Source organism: Passer domesticus, chromosome 3 (assembly GCF_036417665.1).
Source record: "Passer domesticus isolate bPasDom1 chromosome 3, bPasDom1.hap1, whole genome shotgun sequence".
Classification (NCBI taxonomy): Eukaryota; Metazoa; Chordata; class Aves; order Passeriformes; family Passeridae; genus Passer; species Passer domesticus.
The window spans coordinates 31,743,391-31,766,981 of NC_087476.1; the positions used below are offsets into that span (position 1 = coordinate 31,743,391).

General features: G+C 40.7%; 1 protein-coding gene across 12 annotated transcripts in view; it reads right to left on the reverse strand.

Moving 5' to 3' along the window:
* FILIP1 (filamin A interacting protein 1) overlaps positions 1-23,591 on the reverse strand; it is a 101,945-nt gene that overhangs the window by 61,001 nt on the left and 17,353 nt on the right. Inside the window, exon 2 of one of the 12 annotated variants that reach the window (XM_064412442.1) lies at positions 12,771-12,911. The exons of the other annotated variants lie outside the window; for them this stretch is intronic. The gene's annotated coding sequence lies outside the window, so the exon portion shown is untranslated. The remainder of the gene's footprint in view (positions 1-12,770; positions 12,912-23,591) is intronic. 12 annotated transcript variants of the gene reach the window in all.

Sequence of the window (23,591 nt, forward strand, 5' to 3'; positions counted from 1 at the left end):
CTTATCCAAACAATATGTGATACAGGTATACAATGGCCTTTAGCTTCCTGAATGCTTATGCAGGGTGTTTTTCATCAAACAGTTTGGATTAAATACATGAATTACACTTTCTAAAAACAGATCTCCATTATAAGCATGAACAATACCTGAGAACCTCAGGAAATCTTTTAGGTTTCAGATTTATAATGGAAAAATAAACATAGTACTATGTTTCCTCTCAGATAGGGCTTTTCAATTTGTTTAACTTTAATGGGTTTGAAACTTTCCAACCATGCTTCCTCTCAGGAGAGAGCACTTGGGATTCAATCTGTCTCTATTTTCTAAGTGTTTCCTTCTGAGTCCCTGTGGGTCACAGCCTCCAGCTACTTTCATCTCTAAACCAAACCTATTTTTTATGGCTTACAGTGAATAGCTTCATGGATCCAGGACATCCCACATGTTTTAAGAACAAATATTTGAAGACTGTCTTGTATATGTTTTGCAGTAGAAAACAGATTATTGTATTACAGTATATTCTGCCTAGTAACGTGCCATTTTAGGGATTTCTCTGTAGTAAGGTGACTCAACTTATAGACATGAAAGTGCACAATTAATGTTAAATTTAACTTATGTCTAGTTGAGACACATCATCAACCTGAAATATTGTATAATCAACCACATGCACTTAGCTGAGTATGTTAGACTTCATGAAAGGTGGTGTGTCACCCAGTCACATCATAACTCAAGACAGACACTTTGATTCATCTGTCCTTGTGGGAGCTGAGATAACAATTCATGAGGCCACATAAAGACTGAGCAGTTGACTATAGGCTTATCAACCTGTTAACAGAGAAATTAGGAATGCATGTTTCAGGTGTGCTTATGCTCAGTGTAAATCAATAGAGGCCCACCAAGGACAAATGCAAAGTTATGTTCATTAAAATGGCAACAGAGAGGCTTAACCAATTGACCTGGTGCTTCGTATCATCTGGCTAATTAGCATATGATTGCTGTTAGAGGAGATGGAACTTGGCCTCTGTCAGAATTTCTTTAAACTTGTGGATTTATTTTGCAGCAAGCCTTACCTGACAGTAAGTGTGGCAGACAGTCTGCCACGCTCAGGGACACTGCCCCTAACAGCCTTCCTTAGTGTGAAACCTGCCAAAATCAGAGCAATGCTAACACTTACTCTGTCTTCCCTTATGATGTTGATACTTTTTCAACACATTACCCAAATGCAAAGGTGTCATGTGCTGAAGCCAGAGGTGCAGGTGACAGCAGCTTAAATGGTGACAGAAAAGGCCAAGGTTTCGATATTCACACAGTAATTTCCAAGGAGTTTAAGGGCCAAAATCAACGGCATGATCCAGCTGTTGTGCAGTGCTCTAGGAACACAAAGCAGCTGTAAGGATGACTGAGTTTTAATTACAGCAGCATGAAATAGCCAGGACATACCAGTGATGTTGGCTGAAATACTGTGTGCTGGAAAGGAGTGCTCATCATTATCATTTTGGATATCCGTCTGCATTTCTGATGGCATCACGATAAAGAAAAGTTTCTGACTATTTGCATGACATTATTTCAGTATGCAAATATCCAAATCCCAAAACTTTGCTTATCTGTTGTTTCACCAGGGTTCCAAAACTGATTCTGGGGACACTGCCAGTCCAACACTGGTAACAAATGACCTCCTGCTGTCAGTCCTGACCACATCTCCATATCTTACAGCATTCCTGATCTGCTGAAGGGATTGTGTTCCCTGAAGAAATAGCTCATATGATTTATAGCAACTTTAGCATTTAACTCTACTTCTTTTTTTCCCACTCCTTATCATATTGCATATTAAGCTGGAAACCTTTCCTAACAATTTCCAGTCAAACAAGAAGACTTTATGTGATCAGTCACCTTGATTTTGACATTTATTGGCTATTCATTTCAATATGTGCTCACAGCATTGGTACTCGGCATGGGAACTCTTCAGCCCCTCCTCTGATTCAGTCATTTGTTAAGCTTTATGCACAAAGGACAAATGCTATGGTTATTTTACATGAGCCTGTATTGTTGTTCTGGGCATGGATCCTTCAGTTTTCACAAGTTAGAATCCACACAAGATTTCATGAAATAACCTTTATGTTACTGACATCAGGAGGAAATCTGTGAGGAATTTGCTGAGTAGGATGTCAGGAGAGGACAGGCTGCATGCTATTCCAAGTCTTTCCCCCGCTGATGGCAATTTGTTCTCCCTCAAGCTCTTGAAATGGAAGGTTAGATTAGGCCCTGTTACTCGTTCTGTTGGAGTCAGATAACGCAGAGGGGTTCTTTGAACTTAATGTGTAGCCCCTCTTGCTAATTGGACATGATGATTTTGGCTCCACAGTACTTTCCCTTAAAATAATAATGATAATGTTATAATACACACACACACACACACACAAAAGTTGATTTAAAGCCATGATATGGTTGTTGCCGTTGGCAAAAAGTTTGTAGTCTGGATCTCAGTTGCAGATCTAACTGATTAGAGTATGACATGAAAGTGTTGGGTTTCTGACAGGCTAACAAAGTATTGCAGGGACAGTGCAGCTGGGTTAGTGAACCAAAACTGGGATTTGTTTCTCTGCTGTGGCTTTGGGAACTGTATCTTTCAGGGGCTCTGCTGTGCAGGAATTTGGAGTGGAGCACAGTGATGTGCAGAAGGGCCTGGGTACACAGCATTGATTGAGGAGAACTCAAGCACTGAGCAAGACAAGTTTCTGATTATGGATCAATATATAGGACTAGGAATGAAAAAATATTTAAGTATACTCAAATGGGAAGCCAAATAATATATAACCTCCATCAGATCTGAAACACCTCACAAATGATGATGAGAGCTAGAAAAAATTTTAAATAGTGTCAGTCTGTATCTGAAAGTAGTAGGTACCAATTATAAAAAAAAATGGGAAGGGAAGGGAAGGGAAGGGAAGGGAAGGGAAGGGAAGGGAAGGGAAGGGAAGGGAAGGGAAGGGAAGGGAAGGGAAGGGAAGGGAAGGGAAGGGAAGGGAAGGGAAGGGAAGGGAAGGGAAGGGAAGGGAAGGGAAGGGAAGGGAAGGGAAGGGAAGGGAAGGGAAGGGAAGGGAAGGGAAGGGAAGGGAAGGGAAGGGAACATTTTCTCAAATGTCAGGAGGAGAGGGTGATGGGGGCATCAAACTGACCATGTTGGCTTAGAAATCCTCAGCAAGGACCACCCCAGATAGGAATGGATGGCTTTAGCCTAAGGGATCTGGATAGCCACAACTAAGTTTACCCAGCTTCAGTGGTGTGACTTTCACAGAACAATCATGTAGAGATACAACTCCTCATACCACCTCAGAGACTGATTAAAATTATTAGTTTTCATATTGGTTATTCCAGGTCATTTTCCTGGGCTCTGAAGATGTTCATTATTTTGTCTGGCTGGAAGAGATTAAAAGGAATCACATTTCCAAGAGGTTGTGATAGGAACAGTGGGAGCTGTGGCTGCACTGAATGAGCAATGCTGTGCAGTTGGACTCCAACACTGTGTGAAGCAGACTCTGGATGTGACAGACTCTGGACTGTGAATGAACTAGGCCAAGGCAATGCAGCCTTCATTCTTGCTTTTGCAGATGACTCCTGTGGCTTTTTCAGTCATGACAGTCAGAGGAAAGCAATAAACCTAATGACTAATACAATGAAGAACAGAAAAAATATCTGACCTTAGCAATCCTGGGGTTTCCTGAATTTCTAAATTTTCAATCCTAAAGTACTAATCTGTTGTGCTGTCTAACCCCAGTCTCTTGTCCTCATATGCATCATGATTTGAGCAAACAAGAAAAGGTCTTTGTTCCTTTTGACAGTGTTATACTTTGCCAATGTGAGAGCACATGTTTGCTGCTTGCCCTTCTTGTGGGACTCTTGGCACGGAGCTATGGATACTCTTTGAATCAGGACAATTCTCTATTTAGTGAACAGCTTGAATAACTGAACCACAGGGCTGTAATTCCTGTACAGGCTGGGAGAGGGCCTGTGGATAGTCTGGCTATGTAAAGCATTGCTGCTTTCGTCCTTTCACCTGGTCTGCTTGCTGCCCTGGAAAAGTATTTGTCACACAAGTGTCAGGAGGAACAGCACCCCAGTGCTGAGCCTCATGCACTGAAGAATAAATATTTGCTTCATCCTGTTGACACTGCTGCCATAGTGGGGTTTGCTGTTTGCAAGTACTGTAGAAAAGTAGCAAAGTTAAAGCAGACATACTTGCTGAGGTGCAGCATGGGAATCAGCAAAGCCTTTTTGCTTTATCAAAGACTTATTTTTTTATTTTAAAATTGATTCTTGTAACAGTGGTGCATAGTAACACTTGGGCTGTGTTCACCAAGGACTATATCAACAATAGTTCCCTTGTTTGGGGAAAAAAAAAAAGAGGAATAAGCATAAATGTACTCTCAGGAAGAAAACAGATTTCTGAAAATTCCATATCCAGGTGTCTATCTAAATAAGTATAATCAGCATGAAAGCAGAAAAGGATTTCACAAAATTAAAAGAGGAAACACAGTCATCACCAAGGCAGATTTATACCACTTTAACTCCATTTTCTTAATTCCAAGGTAAACTCTTCTCTAGCTAAATTATGGCACTCTTTACAAAGAACAGAGTTTATGCTGGTATAATTCCATTAATTTTGTCATTTTCAGGAAAACTCGTGGTTTCATCTGGAATACTTTTACATGAGTAATGCATGCTGACCAACTAAGGAGTAACATAGACTTGTTTCACAAAGATTCATGTTTCCCAGGCTTCATCTGGAAAAACATCTTGGATGCATGAGGAATGATAAGCTATTAGATCATAACTGAGTCAAAAAAATAAACTTTTATGTATCACCCTACCCATGTTTTGATTACTGTGCTTCCCAGCTGCCAGAAAGCACAAACAGGAGTCACAGAGGAGACAGTTCAAGTAGCTGACACCACTAGACAAACATGCCACAAGGGCTGATGAGGGCTGAGACATTTATTCTCTGGAGTGGCCATGTGGCTGAAAGGGACTAGCCAGGAGCAAGGAGGGTGGCAGCAGGGCCAAGTGCCTGCAGTGCAGCCTTTCTGGCCCATTCCAGCTGAGCTGGGAGAGGTGTCATCCCTCTTCCCAGCCCACTGGGGTATCCCATGCCCAGGAGGACCTCTGATTTGAAGGAAAATGAATCTTTGGAGGAAAGTAATGCTGCTGCTTCCTGGGGCCTTGCACCCAGCTGATGAAGCCTGTCGAGACACAGCCACTCTCAGAGCTCTGGATTGAGCACTGTGCCCTGTCATGATTCCTCACATATTGTTTTACAGCTTTCTCTCTTTTGAGTCAACCCATTTCAAATCAAACTGTGAACTTCACACGAAGACAACACTAGCAGTGTCACCATTAGTTCCAGTCCAAACCTCCTAAACATTTGTTTTATCACCTGACAGCCAGAACGTGCCTGGAGAATGGTAAGAGAGGTGATGCAGATTAGCTGGCCTACCAAAGATTTTTCACTCCTGCAGTTGGGAAATCTCTGGTGTTAGGTAAGCACTGGTCATTTCATTTTCTTGGCAGCACAGAACCAAGCTGATAACCCACAAGGTGAAATACACTGTGGACATAGGAACAACACTCTAGTATCTCTAGTAAGTAGTTTCTAATGACCACTGCTGCTATAACAATGCACAGTCTCCTGCCAGGGTGGTAGAAAACTGCTGAAAGCAGCAGTACACAGGAGCAGGCTGAAAATCATCACAGGTCTTGCCTTGTTTGTATCCTCACTATGACCAACCAAAATACCTAAAAATGATACATCACTGAGGGAGTACTGCATAGTCATTCCCTGAGCCTTGCAAGCCTGCTTTAACCTAGGAATGAACCATGGGGCAAATAGCAAATACAATTAGGAAATTATGAAGCCCTTAGCTTTCTACAAAATAAGTTTCCACTTTTCACTTTGAAATTAGTTTTTATTTCAAAATTAACTTGTATTTTTAACAAGTATGAGATGAGACAAAAAGATTAATGTCCCAAAATCAAACTCTCAGTTTTGGGTAGAGGTAAACATTTTGCTGTCTCTTTCTGACCTGATGTGGATCTTGAATCTCTCTTCAGTAGCTGTAATTTACACGGCTCTGATTTTCCTGAAACAGTAAACTATAGCTACATTTTACATGAGACTAATTTATCTTTCTTTTGTTTTAAAAAAATACGAAAAATAATCACAATGTAAATACCGTTACAGATTTTACGGCAAAAGGAAAAAAAAAAATTAGACAGAGGACCTGTATCTTTGGGGACAAATATAGTTTCCAGAGACAACAGTGCAAAAAAAAGCCATCTGCAGCATCTCAAATTTCAACTGTCAACCAAAGCAGGGAGCAAGTTCCAAATCTCTGTCAGTGACTCCTTTGTAGGAAGTTTCAGTTGTTGATAGACACAGAGTACCAGCTTGCACATGAATGCCTTGTCATCTGGTGAGATATGAATTTAACCCCCTCCATTAGACTGGGCTGCCTTGCACCTCCCAAAAGGTTCCTCCTCTGTGAAGTTTAAGTGGTTTCAAAACAAGGAGTTAAAAATAGTCTCTGATACTAAACCTGCCCTTGGGTTTCACTATCAATTTTGGTGGTTTTACAATAATATTTTTCCCACTGGGGAAAAAAAAAAATTCTCTGGCTACATGTATACTGGAGATTAACCATGCCCAGGACTCCTCTCTGTGAGGCCAGCTGTCCTGGAAAATACTTCAGGCTCTTAAGCCCTCTTAGCATCCATAACATGTTGGCTGCATCCACGCTGCCCACTGGGAATTGCTCCTAGCCCGTGCTGACTCCTGAAACGTGCTCTCACATGGGTTGGGAGGGTGTTAAGTGGCCTGGCCAGAAGTGTGCCAAGGACCACTGCAAGAGTTTAGCAAGAGTACTAATTCACCTGCCAGTATCTGTGCTCATGCCCCTTCACTGTTTAATTTACAACCTTTCCTTTCCACAGCCTTACAAACAAAGGACATGGAAAACTAATCAGCCGTGCTAAGGGAAAGTGCAACTCACCATAAATACACAGTCTGGAGAGAGAAAATAAGCAGTGGGTGGTGGGAAAACAGAAAAAATAATCCAATTTTTTCAAGTTAGGTCAAAGCATGCAGAACTCTAGTACTTATTCTAGAGGCATATTTTTAAGTTGCTACTGAGGGATATTTTGGTGATAGAGAGGTTCAGCAGGATCAGGAAGATAAGGGAAGCAGAAGCACAGAGAGAGGTTGTACAATATCCCCACTTCACACCAGGCTTATCCTGGCTTTTGCTGGGTTTGGTGGCACAAATTTTGAGTTCTTCTGCTTGTGTCACTGATAAAGGGACTAGTACTGTGAGGCTCCAGAGTGGCCCTTGCATTATGCAAAGCCCTGGCCTTCACTTGCCATTACTGTTTGCAAAGAGGTAAAAGGAAAGGAGAGTCTTACTTCATTGCTGGCAGTGCCAGCCCAGTGACTGTCATCATTTCCCTGCAATCCTGCAGGCTTTCCACTGACTTCAGAACTTGTGGCAAAGAAAGTAAAGAAGTAAATGTCAACCTAAATGATTTAAATAATACCAATATCTCATGCTGACAGAGAGCAGCACAAAAACCTGCAGATGCCTCACCTGGGCATTGAGAATGGCCTCAACCACTTTAATGGTTTTCATTTTTAGAAACCATATTTGTATGCCTCTTCTAATGTTATGATTTCAAAATCCCTAGGCAACAATTTCTTCACTTGAAAAGAATGAAGTTAAAGAGTTATCCTGCATGTACAGGTCGAGCTGGTTTTGATGGGGTTTTTTAAACAACCTTTTAATGTTAATCTGCTTAAATCTTCACCTGGCCTTTCAATTCAGAGCAAAAATTCAGGCTAAGCTGAAAATACAGCATAGTTACTTTGAGTAAGGAAGGAAAGGAGAAGGAAGAAGCAAATAAATATTTCTGCATGGGCTTGGTCTTGCATTAGCATTACTAGGATTACCTGTTGCCAGATTCTTTAATGTCTGTGACATCTTTAAAATCCAGTTTCATCAGGGATAAAATATAAGTTAATTGTGTTTGTCTTGTTGCAACTAGCCAAACCTTTCTTAACCTTTCTTAACTTCATTAAGATGGTTTAATTTTATTTATTTTTTTTTCCACTAGGAAGGATAGAGAAAAACTTTCTCAGCTGCTTTTCTTAGAAAGTAATTTCAGTTCAGAGCCATGGAAAGATATTAAAAAGATATCCAACAAATGGAGTGGGTGTTTTACAAGCCTGCATGATGTTAAAGTTGTCTGCACTGGTATAAATTCATAATGCTCAGCTTTAAGTATTTCACTTGTGTGACTTAGGTAGAAGTTTAGGTTTCATCCATAATCTGCAGTGTCTGAAATGGAGTCTGAGCTCTCTGAGGCTATGCTAGGACTGCAGGTCTGTCCTCCTCCTCAGTCAGGCAGTTCCAGTGACCACTGCTAAAGCCCACCGCTAAAGCCTACCATAGCTCCTATTTATCAGGGAAAGCATCCCCTGATTATCTTCCCGTGGTAAAAGTTGCTGGGTTGTTCCAGTGGTGGTGTTGTTCCAGTCTCCCTGTGAGAGGACATGGCTGGAGGTCTCCGTTTTGCCCCTCTGAGTCAACCCTAATCTCACTTTGCACCCTTAATTTGGTCACATCAGTGAATAAACTGGGGCTGGATCCAGAAATGCATCATCACAAAGGCCGATTTTGCTGATGGGTGGGGAGGCAATAGCAGGTATTTGGCACCTCGTTATCAGCACCTGACACAGTGCCACACTTGGTGGCAAGTGTTAGGACATGGCAGAGGCTGTGGGACTGTGCCTGCCCCTCTCAGTCCTGCTATAACCAACCTGCCAACTTTGTATTAATGAAGTCACAAATTGAAGTGGCTTGTGCTGTTGGGATGGGTTTTCTACAAGGTATCAGACTTCTGCTGCAGGCATGCTTTTGCCTGAGAGGGGCAGAGGACAGAGTGTTTCTAACAAGCACTGAAAAGAGTCAATAGTGACCCTTACTGAGCTCTCTAACTTGGAAATGAGCTCATTTGGTACTCCAGCTACAACCTCTCATGCTAAACTCTTTTCTTAGGAGGAAGAGTGGGGAGAATTTGGCTGTAATTGTACAAAACAACTAATTTAAGAAAGAGCAATGAAAATGGATCTAGGTTAGCTTATTGTATTTGCAGGCGCTCCTGTGGCATGGAGGGATGATGAATCTGACTCCATGTTCTCAGAAGGCTAATTTATCTCTTTATAATACTACGTTATATTATAGAATACTCTACTAAACTATACTAAAGAATACAGAAAGGATACTTACAGAATGCTGAAAAGATAATAATGAAAACTCCTGGCTCTTTCCAGAGTCCTGACACAGCTTGGCACTGATTGGCCAATGAGACAAAACAACTCACAGCAGAATCCAATGAAACAATCACCTGTGGGTAAACAACCTCCAAACACATTCCAAAGGAATGTGCAAAACACAGGAGAAGCAAATGAGATAAGAATTCTTTTCCTTTTCTCTGAGGCTTCTCAGCTTCCCAGGAGAAAATTCCTGGGTGAAGGGATTTTTCCAAAGAATGTGAATGGCACATTAGCTTTCAGTTAGGGAAGGTGACACCAAAAACTAATTTTTATTAATGAAAAATCTGAAAAAAATTGATCATAAAATTTTGAAGTTCCTATTTCATATGAGGAGCTGAATGACAGAAAAGCAGTGGGGATCTCTGTTGCTGAAGGGACTTGGTGGGATGTCTCTAAATATTAAGGCATCACTGGATCTTGGAATACAAATTTTCAAGAGTGATTTGACATTTCACGTAATTTTGGTCACCATCAAAAAAAAAAAAAAAAGAGAGAGGGGTGCATATACAGATGGCATATTATTGATAGATTAGGTAAGAAAGCAGCATATAAGTACATTACTGGTTTTCTTTATTTAGTGAAAACCTGCCTGACCCTGCAGTTATGTAGTGTCTCAGCATTCATTATTTGTTTCTATAAATATTTTTCATCTGCCTTCAAGGAAGTTTAGGTGGCTGAGGAATTACTTTGAGCTGCTTCTCCTGTGTGGTGGAGCCAGGCCCTTGGCAAGGACCAGGTGCTGTTGGTGCTGGCAGCTCTGTCATGTCTTGGCTCTGCTGTGACCAAGCTGGACCAAGCTGTGATTGGGAAAGGGAAGATTAGCCAGTTTTCCTCCTTTGAGGAAGCAAATCCACCTCCTGCCATATTCAAGGCACTATACTTACTTATCTTAAGAAACAAGATTTCATTTACTGTTTTACATTTCACATTTTATTTACTGTTTTTCTCCCAGGTTTATATGCCTAGTGAAAGTGTCTAATTGAGCTCTAACTACCACTGCTTGCTGTGGTATTATTCACTACAGACACCACAGATAAGAGCTTTTCCTTATCTGCATTTGTCCACATGCAGACTGCATGTATTGCAGAGGTAAGAGGGTTTTTTCAGACCTGCCTGGATGAAAGTTAAAGGGCAGATCTCCAGAGCATCCAACAGCCAACTGCTAAGCACAGCTGTGCCAAAAAAGCAAGCTCAAACTAAACAGCTGAGCCTCCACTGTATATATACTGAAAATATTTCCCAAGATTTTCAGAAAAGTTAGAATGAAGTCCCCATGTTGAATAAATATTTCCTTACTTTTACTAATTAAGAATACTTTAAACCTTTAAACCTGAAAGACTGCTAAATGAAATGGAATTTGAGGAATACATACACCCTGTGCTCCTATATTAAACTACAACTCATTTAATCAAAGTAAATTCAGAAACATTGTAATTCAGAAACATGCTATCCATCTTTTCAATTCATCCTGCACAACACCATTGATTGTAAAAAAAACCCCAACATAAATTTAAAATCAAAAAATTAAGAAATCAATCAGCAGTTTGTCAGTGAATTCTAGGCTTGCAAAACCACCCTGCTATGAAATGGCCAGAGAGTTTAGAGATACTCTGTGCAGCTGGCAGATGGCCACGAGCTCAACCTGAGGTGGCTGTCATGCTTGCAAAAAATTATCTTTATTCTGACTGCACTTACTGGTACTGTTATTTCTTTTTGCCATCAAGAAAAACCAAAAGCCTGCATGGAAAAGTGCTCAGCAGCACATCCCAGTGTTGTGGGATGACTTGGCTGCAGCACCAGATTTCCAGGAATTAGAATTCACCCTGTGGAAGCAGCAAACATCAAGGATTCGACAAACCTTGGACTTGTTGAATAAGCATACATGTCAAAGACAAAGGATTACAATCAAAGAGATAGGAAAGCCTAGAAAATAAAAATATTGGCAGAACCCGACACTTAGGATTATGGTACAAAAGTCATGAACTGGTGTGGCAAGTCCCCTGTCCTCTGCTCAGCCAGGGTGTGACACAAGCTCATACAAGGATTTCTGCAGGTAGCCAAACAACAATTTAAGTAAGCAAGAACAAGGCTGGGGAGCTCTGTGTAAATATTTGCCACTGGCTGATCTCTTATACTTTGAAGATGCATTTCTAGAAAGGAAAAAAACCCTGAAAATTGTTTTCCTCATTGTGTATTCAAAAAAGCTGAGAAGAGCCATTATATTAGTCTTTTTCAAACCTCAGAGAAACTTTTCCAAATGTCTATAGAGGCAAATATTAAATAAATGGCTTGCTGAAATAATGGAACAGTTGTTGGACTTTATAACACATGCATATTTTTAAAAGAAAGAAAGAAAATACTGGGAGAGGGAGTAATTATTTTTTGTTAATTGTTTTGAAGTCCATAACTAGAAACACATTGTTACCAGCTTATACTCACATCAATTTTATATCAGAGAAAAATAAAGTTTTGTTTGTATAACATTGTTAGATAAAACAGTAACTATATAAATTTAAGAAAGCACATCACTTATGCCAAGTTAGTGTCAATTAGCATTATGGATGACAGTTTAAGGAGGATTATATGATGTATTGCAGGTTTGAAACAACTAAAAATAGAAAAGCTATACAAGCCATAAAAATTGCACAATGTGCAACTTTCAGTTCCAGGAAGATTGTGTTTGCAATCCTTGACTACAAATGGAGTTGCTTTCTGACTGTTGGGATAGATCTTCTGGGGCCATAATTAATACAGACAGTCCTGAGCTTTCCAAATGACTCAGACATTTAAAAATATGATATTGGGCTTAAAGCAGTGAAATTTTTATAAAATAATTTAGTGTTTGCCTTCCAGTTTCTGAGCTGGGTTCACAGTTCCAATGTTCTAGCACCTTGAGGAACTTTAAAACTGGAAATAAAGTATGCTGTATAACCAATGTGATACAAGCAATGGGGCTTTTAAAAGACAGAAAAAATCCAAGATGAATATTGTAATGTATGCAATATGGTCAGAGGATTCCGTGGTGCCTGCTGCAGAGTTTCTCGTTACGCTAAGTCCTTAACTCAGGATGCATATTTTAACTCATTATGCTAAAAAATTTCAGAGAAGATAATGTGCATTGAGGATGTCCTTGGGAATTGTCAACAGTCCCCGAGAGCTTTAACAGCTCTGCAATTCAGATGAGCCTTTGAAAAAGTCTTGGTTTTTGTGTTCACATGTTCTCGGTTTGAAATAAGTCATTTTGGTCACCTCCTGGAGCTGACATCTGCAGAAAGCTCAGGTATTGCTTTCCAGCCATGCTATTGCAACAGCATGTCCTGAATGTTACTTATTTAGGAGCGTGGCTCCACCTGGGAGCTGTGTCAGCAGGGCAGCCCGTGCTGGTGTGCAGGAATACCTGTGTCGAGGGGTGCTCCCAGGGCAGGGGCTTCACTAGAATCTAGGTCCAGAGTGGGGAGGAGGGAGTCGAGGGTGGAGGTGTCCCTGTGCCATCGCTCTGCTGCTCCCACCCGAGGCTGCCTGGGGTCCCTGCTGCTCCCTAGAGAAGAGATAAGGCTCAGGGGCCGCATGCCAGCACAAAGAGAGAAGCAGCACATTCTGCTTGTCTGCCAGCCAGCCAGCAGGCCAGCTTCCAGACTTAAAGTGGCTTGAAAATACTTATATTTTTATTTAGAGACTCCTGTTGGCTTTATCCTTGTGTTTCCAAAGCCATGACAGTGCGCAGTGGCCTGAAGAATCCAGGAGGATTTGCAGGTATGATACAGTACAGCAATTAGGTGGTGAAACCTCACAGTCCCTTTGCCTCCAAAGAGCCATCCCACAAGTCACAGCTTTCTGCTGTCGTTTGGCAATCGACACCAAGAAAGCCCTCCATCCCAAAAAAAGCAGCCGTAATGAGGGAAGGAAAAAGCTGGTAGGTGGTGTGCTGGGTTCCTCACAGAGTAGAGCAGTTCTGCAGAGTATGTACAGGGCAATGCCACAACGTGGTGACAGGACAGCAGAGTATCAGTGACACTGCAGGCAGCCTGCAGAGTCCTGCCTGCTCAGTGGGAGCACGGGGCTCCCGGGCTGGCTGAGCTGCCAACCTGCAGCACAGCAAGACATGCAGAACAGTTCCTCTCACAGCCCACAAAACAAAGGAAGACTGGGGACGTGGTGACAGCTCCAAATGCTGTGGAGGTATAGAGGATGTGCAGGGACCTAGGAGCTTTGCTCCAGGAGAGCTGGGGATGTTGCTGGGCATATAGGGATCAGAGCCATCAGACTGGACAAAGGCAGGGACTCATGCTGATAAAAGCTCACTTATGCATTTGATTGGGTTGCCTAAACAAACAGAATCGTGGAGTCCCTGAATTCTGCCGTGACCCTCCTGACTGAGCAGCATGGTCATGGCATAAACAGAGTTCTGCAGGTCAAATACACTCCAGACACAGCTGGCATGGCAACACCAGAGCCAGTGGGTCTGAGCAATGCTGTCCAGGCAGGCCCAGTGGAGGGCTCACAGAGATTCTGAGGGCTGTGAGACCATGGAGGCCTTTCCTGGGCAAGGAAATCATGGTGTTCTGGGAAGCTGCAATCTTTTTAAATAAAACAGTAGCAATTTTGTTCAACTCTACAAAATGACTGTTATTTAAATAATTTATATAGTTCTAATAACAGTATAGTCATACAAGGAACATTACCATTCAAGGAACAGAGCAGAACTACTGCACTAAGTCAGTAGAAGTCAGAGCAGTGTATGACCCATTTACCTATTATTTCTTAACAAACTATATGTGAATTCTTGCAAAATAGTAAGTATCAACTTGGAATTCGTATCTTTTTTCCTTGCTCTGAGTGCAAAGAACAAGACCTATTAGATTATGGGCAATATAGGGAGAGATAGAGTAATGAAATCTTAACCAGCTGTAATTGGTGCATACATATTAAGGAAAACTTAGCTTTAGGTTATGTTACTGATAAGTATTTTCATTTTCTAGAAAATTTGCTTGGAGAACTTCAATCTTGAGCAGCAGCTACTTCTTGGAAAAGATTGAGCAATTACCTATTTATTTATTTATGAATAGCAGAAAACATTTCCTACATGTGCAAGAATTCAGGTTATCACACTGCTATAACCACAAGCCCTGAATCACATCTCTCATGACAATCCACAAGAAGCAGAATAGAGATAACTTGTATGAGGCACATGGGATTTACAGCAATTAATTCTTTGGCCTGTGAAAGGTTTGTCCTTCAAAAAAAATTCAGTGAGAGTTTTTTTCATTAATTTGAATGGAGGAAGGATCAAGACCACTGTCTTTAAAAGTATCTAAACTTAAAAAAGAAAATCAGTCATTTTTTTGTAATGAAGAGCTGAATTTGCAATGCAATTCACACAATGTAAGAAACAAAGAAGAGTTTGCTGTCAACAAGCACATATTAGTTATTAAGATACAAAAAAGGTGGACCAAGGCTTAGAGGGTCAAATTATGACCTCATTTGCTTTTACTCTTCAGAGTTTAAAGATGTTACTCTGGATTTTCATCACCCTAAATGAGATTGAAATCTGATGTTCTGTAAGCCAACAAAAGTGGCATTATTCATGATTTGCAGAAACCTTGTTCACAGAAGACATTGTTTAAAAATAGGCTCTTAAGAATACTTTCCTTCCTTTATGTACTGTTTTAAAGTCATTTTACAAGTGTAGTAATGACACCTATATCTTCCCAAGAAGAGACATCCTGGAACACAGATAGAACTTAAGTAATTTTCATCCTCTGATACTTGACCAAACAACAGGATAAGGTAGACATGGTATACTCTTTGGAAAACTTTTTCTTCATTAATCATTAAAATATCTCAAGATAATATTTATGCCTATACATGTCTTCTTCATTTTAATTAAGTGATTACACAGTAAATATAGTGAGCAAGAGTCAAGGTGAATATCACTGTAGTAGTTAAAAGATTTCCCATTATACAACATTGTGTTGTATTAAAAAGCCTATGAGATTTTGCTGCTGAGCTGAATACAGTTGATACTTCACTCACAGACTTCACACAGGTGCATCAAAATGCTCCTTAACCCCCGTTAGGTTAATGAAAGACAAAGCTTTGGTTGCAGACTTTCCCTCACGAGCAACTTAAACGTAGCAGGGCTACGATAACAGGGCTGCCTTTTCCATCCCGGCTGTTGAGAGTTTTATCATTTGCACTAAACAGAATAATTTTTTCTTTGTTACTCTCAGCAGAGGAGAAGAAGCTATTGGTTCTCTGTAGATTAGTTTTGGAGAAAGCCTCTCATCTTTCCTCGTTCACATACGCATGCTCCCTCTCCCCCAGTGAAGCATGGATCAGGAAACCAAATGCAGCAGAAAGCCGAAGTTTTCTTTGGCAGGTTTGCCAAGAAGCCCTAATGAAAGGGGTCAGTGAAAGTCCCCATATTCCCATTGACCTACAAGCCGCCATTCCCAGGACTTTCAAAGGAAAAGCCAGGGAAAGCAAAGAGCTCTCAAAGCTGCTTTTCACTCCAAGCTCCAAGCCCCAGCAGCTACACTGGGGATCGTACAACAAAGGGCAAGTCCTGGGCAGACAGTCTGGTGGGCTACTGAGAAGGTCTGGCTGTGCACATTTAGTCAGAATGGACACAAAATGAAGCTGATTTTGTCAAGCACCCTACACCCCACCAGCACCACTGGACAAGGCTTTGGGAGGCAGGAAGGGGCACCTCCTTCCCATGACCCACAGCCCACCACGGGGGCAGGAGGTGTGTGACGGCTTCCACTATCAAATCAACCCTTTGACCATCACTGTTATCATCATAAGTGTTTGTTACAATTACAGTTCTATTTAATTTATTATCAGTGCCCCTAGTACCCAGGACCCCACATCAGTCCCCCTGGGGCCACCAGCCCCAGTCCCAGGATTGCCACACAACCCCACACAGCCCAACCCTGCCCTGCCCATCCGTGGAGGCCACCATGCTGGGCCCACAGCCCATCCTGGGCTCCTCCTGTCTCCAGGAATGTGCCTGATGCCAAGGCCTGGGGTTGTCCTCAGCTGTCCCCCTCAGGTCTCTGTTCCCCAGGGGATTGCCATCCCCGGTCCTCAGAAAGCAGCCACTCCTGCAGTACCCTGACATGTATTTCTTTAAATATCTACTTAACTGCTTGTATTCACAGTTGGGATTCTCCTTGCTCTTGTTCAAGTATTTTCAAAGTTTTTCAATTTCATTGATCTTCATATGTGCATGTAGTAGTTAAATTTGTGCTTCCCTTTTCCTACAGTATATTACAAAAGCTCATTTTTGCCTTCTGCAACAGGGCAGAAAAATGGAAATCAGCCTGTTTATTCCTGAGAAAAGGACTGTAGAAACAAATGCTCCCCCAGTATCTCTCCTTTACACTTACAGAGACATCCTGTTCTGCAGTGATCCTGATGCCAAGCACTGGGATGTCAGGCTCAGAATGACTGGGGAAAAGTTTCTCTCTGAAGCTCCCCTTGAAACTTGATTAAACAGTAAGGATTACAAGTAAAACAGCCAAAAAAAGATTGCTGTCACAGTCTTAATAGCTGGCAGACAAGAGTGTCATGGAGTTCTCCAAGAAGCTGTGGCACAAGAGACCAGGGGATACTGGATTTGACCAAACCTCCTTTCTCTGTGGTCCTAGGAAGTGGTGGGATCAGTTGTACCCACATTCTCTTCTGCTTTCCATTGGCTCACACCAACAGGAGCACTCTGCAGAGGTAATTCCAGGGTAATTCCAACCATCTGAACTCTGTAATTGAGATTTCTAAAGGGCAACATGTGAATACAATTGTGCCTTCTCCAGGAAAGGTTCACCACATATTGTACAGTGTTCATATGAATTTTCCCAGCAAATAATTTTAAAACTTTGCCAAACAAACTTTCAAGATGCCAGACCCATTTCTTCAATTATCATTGTCAGAAATCTAATGAACTGCATACAATGGTGGCTGAAGGTCTCAACCAAAAAAAATTTTCATTGATTTCCCAGCTTTTGATTGGAACCCTATAACCCTTTCATACTGCAATTTCAATCAACAACTTGGGGGGGGGGGACCCACATTATTTCTAATGAAGATCCCCTCAGAAGATCCAAACCCTTTACTTAACCTCCTAAATATTTGGCACAGCACATCCTTGCAAGCCTGAAATTATTACTCCGTTCGCTATGGTTTCTTTTATTGTGCTATTATGCAAGACTGTTGTACTTTGTCATTTGTAGCACATTACCTCAGACTTGTCCAGGTACAAAGATGGACTTCTGCAATGATCAGGGTAATGGAGAGCCTATCATATGAGAAGACAGAATGAAGAGCTTGGCTTGTTTAACTTGGCAAAATGATGGCTGTTAAGGGATCCAGTTGCTGTGTATAAATATATCACAGAGGCAAACATTGGGGAGATAGATGGGAGAGCCATTTCAACTAAATGACAGTGTTGGCAGAGGAACCCAATGGCATAGATTGGCCAGAATTCAACTGATGTGAGAAACCAAAAACAGGCTCTCACATGGCACAATGAGATTTGGGAACAATATTCCAGCTGGAGAAACAGCAGCAAAAAACTCCTAAATGCACTCACAGTGGAACTTGGTAAGTGCATGAAGAGGATTATAAAACATGATTCCTGCAATATTATAACAATATATTTGATTACCCATTAGATCCTTTCCAGTCTTGTGCTGCCATATAAAGCTATAACATCTCATGCAGATTCTGTACACTTCAGTCACGTATGCTTCAAAACAAGATATGCCAGCATACTTTATATGTTTCAAGCTATTTAAAAACAAACCAAATCAAACCAAACCAACAACTCTAACCAAATAGTTCAGTTTAGTAAGTGTATTTGTTCAGGGTAGGGATAAAACTTTAAATAATTTTCTCTCCCACAATGACAATAAATTCAATAGAACCCAAATATATTACAAAATAAAAATATTTTACATTCAGTTGTCCACCACCAACATTCCTAAGATTATTGATAATTAGTTCTACTTGTCATCTAGAACTGTTTAAGCTTTATTACAATTTTTATAAAATATTTTATCCATGGATTTAAAACCTTTGCAGCTGAAGTTCAACTGTTATTTATGGTATTCTGCTCTAAGCTATAAATTAATTAAGGACAAGAACATTTTTGTGCTAATGTATTTTTTGTTGGAGGGTATCCAAAAGATATAGCCAAGGGAACAGAATTATGATTGTTTCTAATTTATGTTGGTCATAGCATGGGTTGAACACATGAGAGGGAAGACTTTTTTTTAAAACAGAGTCGTCTGGTTTTAGAGATACTTTTTTTTCATGCTTAAAACGTTTCTTATGCTGAGCTTGAAGTAAAAACCCATGAACGCTACAAAGCAGCAAATTTCTTGGGTAAAAAGAAACAGTTTGTAAAAGTCTACTTCCACCAAAAGCAGTAAAATGATTACATAAGATTTAATCATTAAAGAAAAGTTCTTCTTTCTAAATGCAAACCCACACACATACACACAGAGAGCTCCTGTGAATGGGACCAAACTATAGCCATGACAGCACTACACATATTTTCACTTCCCTGTAGCTCCTTCATGAAACTTTGATGAAAATACCAGCATGCTATCAGTGAAGGCAAATTTTACTCTGAAGATGCCCCAAAATTACTGTAATATCATATCTTAAGGTAATTAATAATATCAAATTCTGATTCACTCTACTCTCAACTAAGAGGGTTTCATAAACCTAGCTTGAGGTTTCCTGGTTTTATTAGCACTTCACTTTCTGAGCCAGCATTAAAAATTAGTTTAAAATATCTAACCACTTTCTTGACAGCAATGCTGAATTCAGGAAGAAAGGATCCAGATGAATGGAAAACATGTCTCCATTGTCATCAGTTAATGGATGGCTTAGGACCTGTATTACTGACTTCTAACATCTTTTCCTAACTTTTGTAAAAATTCTTCTGAAAGCATTCTAAGTTTCTGACTTAAATTGAAGACAGTGAAAATCATTTTACATATGTCTACATAACTTTTCATGCATTTCTTAATTTTAATTTTTTTTATCATTTGCACATTCGCTTGTATTGTGAAGGAACATCCACCCTTCCATCTTCTCTAACCTCTTGTTATTCAACGTCCTTCTTCCATGCCTCTTCACATCTTTTCCTCTCAAGTAAACAAATCAAAATTTCACTTTTGACTCTGTCATTGCTGGTGATCTTCATCATAGCCTGATGTTCATAGCCTCATCTGTTCCTATTCCCATTTGTGCTGGTTTTGGCTGGGATAGAGGTCATCACAGTAGCTGCTATGGGGCTGTATTTTGGATTTGTGCTGAAACAGGGCTGATAACTCAGGAGGTTTTCCTTACTGCTGAGCAGAACTTGCACAGAGTCCAGGCCTTTTCTGTTCCTCACCTCACCCCACCAGTGAGGAGGCTGGGGGTGCACAAGGACTTGGGAGGAGACACAGCCAGGACAGGTGACCCCAACTGACTAAAGGGGCATCCCATACCATATGGTGTCACCTCCAGTATATAAATCTGGGGGAGGAAGAAGGGAAAGGGGGGATATTTGGAGTGATGGCGTTTGTCTTCTCAAGTGACTGATACCCATGATGGGGACCTGCTCTCCTGAGGATGGCTGAACACCTGCCTGCCCATGGGAAGTGGTGGATGAATTCCTGGCTTTGCTTTGCTTGCATGTGCGGCTCTCATTTTTTCAGCCCACAAATTTCCTCACTTTTACTCTTCTGATTCTCTCCCCATCCCACTGTGGGGAGGAATTGAGTGGCTGTGTGGGGCTGAGTTGCCAGTTGGGATTATACCATGACACTGTTATATATGATTAAGGATTAAATCAGAAGAGATAGGCATTTTTCAAGTTCCTGATTTGCCTCAGCAGTCCACATATATATCAAAGCAGCCATGTTTCCTCCTTAAACTGCTACTTTTGTCTCGAGGAAAATTAGTTCTTGATTTGAACAGAAACTGTCCACGTACTTTGAACTCTTTCAGAAGCAAATTGGTCACGAGTAAATAAAGAGTGATCAATTTTCAGAAGATTGATATTCTGAAATATTTTCTTTTACAGGAGAAAAATGTCCACGCTAATTTTAAGAAAAAAACTTTATTCATATTCAAAAGAAAAAGTTTTACACATTCTGACACTAGATTCTGGATTTACACATTATTCTGAGAAATTCTGATACGGGCCACATTATTTTGCTCATGTTTGTATGTCAGAAACAAGACATAGCTTCACCAAGGAATCTCCAGCACTGTAGGTTTTAAGTCCCTGTTGTGACTGGTCAAAGTATAGTAGAGGCTCTGTAAGGACTGCTAGTTTCTGTGCTCCTCTGAAATATTAGTGAGAAACAGTGTAAGGATGGTCAAAAAGTGCATGATACTAACTCTAGGTTCAGAGCCCTGGACAACAATTTTATGTGGTTATGTGCTTCCTTTTTTGATTGTTTGTTTTCATTTCCTGTGGAAGACAAATGTGTTCTCAAGGATCTCTCAGTTATCAGATGATTTCTGTGCATCGCAGCAGCCAGAGAGCATTTGCTTTGGCCTTCCTTGGTCATCCACAGCTCAGGGATCTGAGCTCTGCAGGGCTCTGGCACTGACTGCCTTCCATCCTGGCTGTGTCTGGGAAAAGAGCCAGAAAGGTGAGTGATGCTGACATCTTTCAAACCCATAGAGTTCTAGTAGAAAACTAGTCTATCATATTCTGGCACCTGCTCTCTTTTGCTGATTGTTGTTGCTTTACATGCGCTTTGAAGCAGTCTCCACCAACTGGGAGACAAAATGGGATGGTTCTTCACACACTGAAGAGCAGAACTACAGAATTCCTTCTCCACAAATGCAGAAGTTAACATGACTTGGGAGGAGACATTCTTGGCAGAAATACTCACTTATGGTTGCTATCCAGATAAACCACATCAGGTTAGGGCAGTCTCTTAAACTGAAAATAGCTGGAGACAGAAAAAGTGCTTTGGGGAAGTTTCAAATCCTTGCCATGCACTTGCTTTCCCCTGCTGGCAGTTTTCAGCTGCTGGTTTGTGTGTTGGTTGGTTTGTTTGCTTGCCCAGAGTGGAGCACAAATGCAATCCCCAGCTGCCACTAATTATGCTGTAGAGTTCCATGCAGCTGATTGAATTTCAGGGGCTCACACAGAGAAGTCTTGAACCACACTTTGGGAAAACCAGTGGTGGCTTACTACTAATTCAGTAGACTTCCCTCTCTTCATCTGATTGCTTATGACAAGACATGAAGTAAAACTGAAGGACTTGATGCTCAGCTATTTTAAATTACTGTGGCTTGGCTGGTACCCTTGAAAGCAGGCTTCTTTGTCCCACTGTAGTTCTGACATGAAGAACATACTGTTATCTCGGCAAGGATGGTTTATTGAACTGTTTTGTTCAAATACAAAGGACTTCTACTTTTAGAAGCAAAACTGTAATTCATACGCCACAACAACAAAAGCCAACTGTATCCTGAGCTGAGGTACACAAAAAATTATAATACCTCCCGGCAGGTATCTGGAGCTGACTTATGTTAGTCTTAAACCACAAAAATTTATTGCCATTACTAAGCGGTTCAAATGTGAAAGCTATTCTTGCAAAACAGTTACTAATGAGCCTGCAAATAAGAACAGAGCAGCAGGGAACTGCAAAACGTTATCTCAAAAGTACTTGCCTCACCCTTAAATGAAATCCAAAAGCTACTCTTCCCATGGACAGAAAAGAAGGGCAGAGCACGTTGCTTGTTGCTGAGCATGTGAACAAATTGCATACCATAGCTCAGATGTCACAGCACTTTTTCAATAACACTTTTAAGCTTTCGCTAATGCCTCAAGCACCTAAAATTAAAGGTGAAATATCTTGGATAGGAAGGATCTCAATCTTATATATATTTAGATATTTATATTTATTGATGCAACAGTTTTTTCTGAGAAAACAACTGTTCTGTTGAATTAGTGCTGGAGCTGCAAGTTTTTAAACAATCTGTGTCCAAATTTTTGTAAAGCCAAAAAGACGATTTAAGATAAAAGTACTGGAAATATAAATTATGTTTTCAGAGCTACAATTTAAAAGTGTATTGAGTTGCTTCTTAATTGCTGAACAATCTTATATCTGAAATCATTAGCAATGTTCATGGTGCATGTCAAAAGTAAAATTCCATTTAAGCATATTTTTAAAATTATCTCTTCTTTCACTTAGCCATTTTGTTCAAGAATCCCTTTCTCATGGACGGGTTGGTAAAATATGCATCACTCAAAGCTCTCTAAAGAATGCAGCCTCTGCTCTGCTTTATGTCAGATCATTTCATCAGCTCTTGGAGAAGGATTTGAAAGGCATGTTGGCAGATGAAAGTCTCTTGGTTTGCTCTAAAACTGTGATATTCAAACTTTAACAAAACATGCATTGAATACAGGGCATTGAAAACTTATGGAAGAAAATGGGTGGTCATTTTTACTTCATGCTATCATTTCAGGATGGAGTTGTCTCTGAGGTTCTGCTTCACTTAGAGGAGTGAGCAACTCCTGGGGTTCTGAGGCACTACCACAGTCCTTTCACAGGAGAGGAAGGCCAAGGAATACATCTAGTCAGTCCTCACAAGCTGCAAATTCCAATGCTCTACTTCTGCATGGAACAGTGTAGAAGGCCCGATAACCCCACAAACATAAGAGTTGTGTGCTCTATTCTGCTGAAGATGAGGGCTCAAAGTGGTGCTTTGAGTATCTGGTTGGTTTATTGGCTGTTTACAATTTAGTTGTTGATGTATCAAGAAGTTTTGGTGGGATTTTTTTTTTTTTCTGATGGAGCTTAGAATTGCCTGTATGAGTTTTTTGTGTTACTCATTGAACTGCTGTTCAATATAAAACAGTCCTCCAAAACCACATATGGTTAAAATTAACTTCTTTTATTGGCTTTTTTTTTCTTGCTTACTTCTTGTCTTTTGAAAAGGAGACAGTCCTGTGACATCAGGTGCCCAGTTGTGCTTGTAGCTGTAAGCACAGTTTGTCCATAAGGAACTAAGAAGACCCAATGAGGTGTTATTAGCTTCGACTCATCTGACTGAAGTATCATCTGCTGTGCTCATTAATGAAGGTAGTTCAGGTGGAAACACTGATCCCTGAGCTTTATTAAAATTGTCTGTGTTGTTTTTACTCATCTAATGAAAAGAGAAAAAGGAAAGTAGTACAAAAAGATGCATACAGAGGATA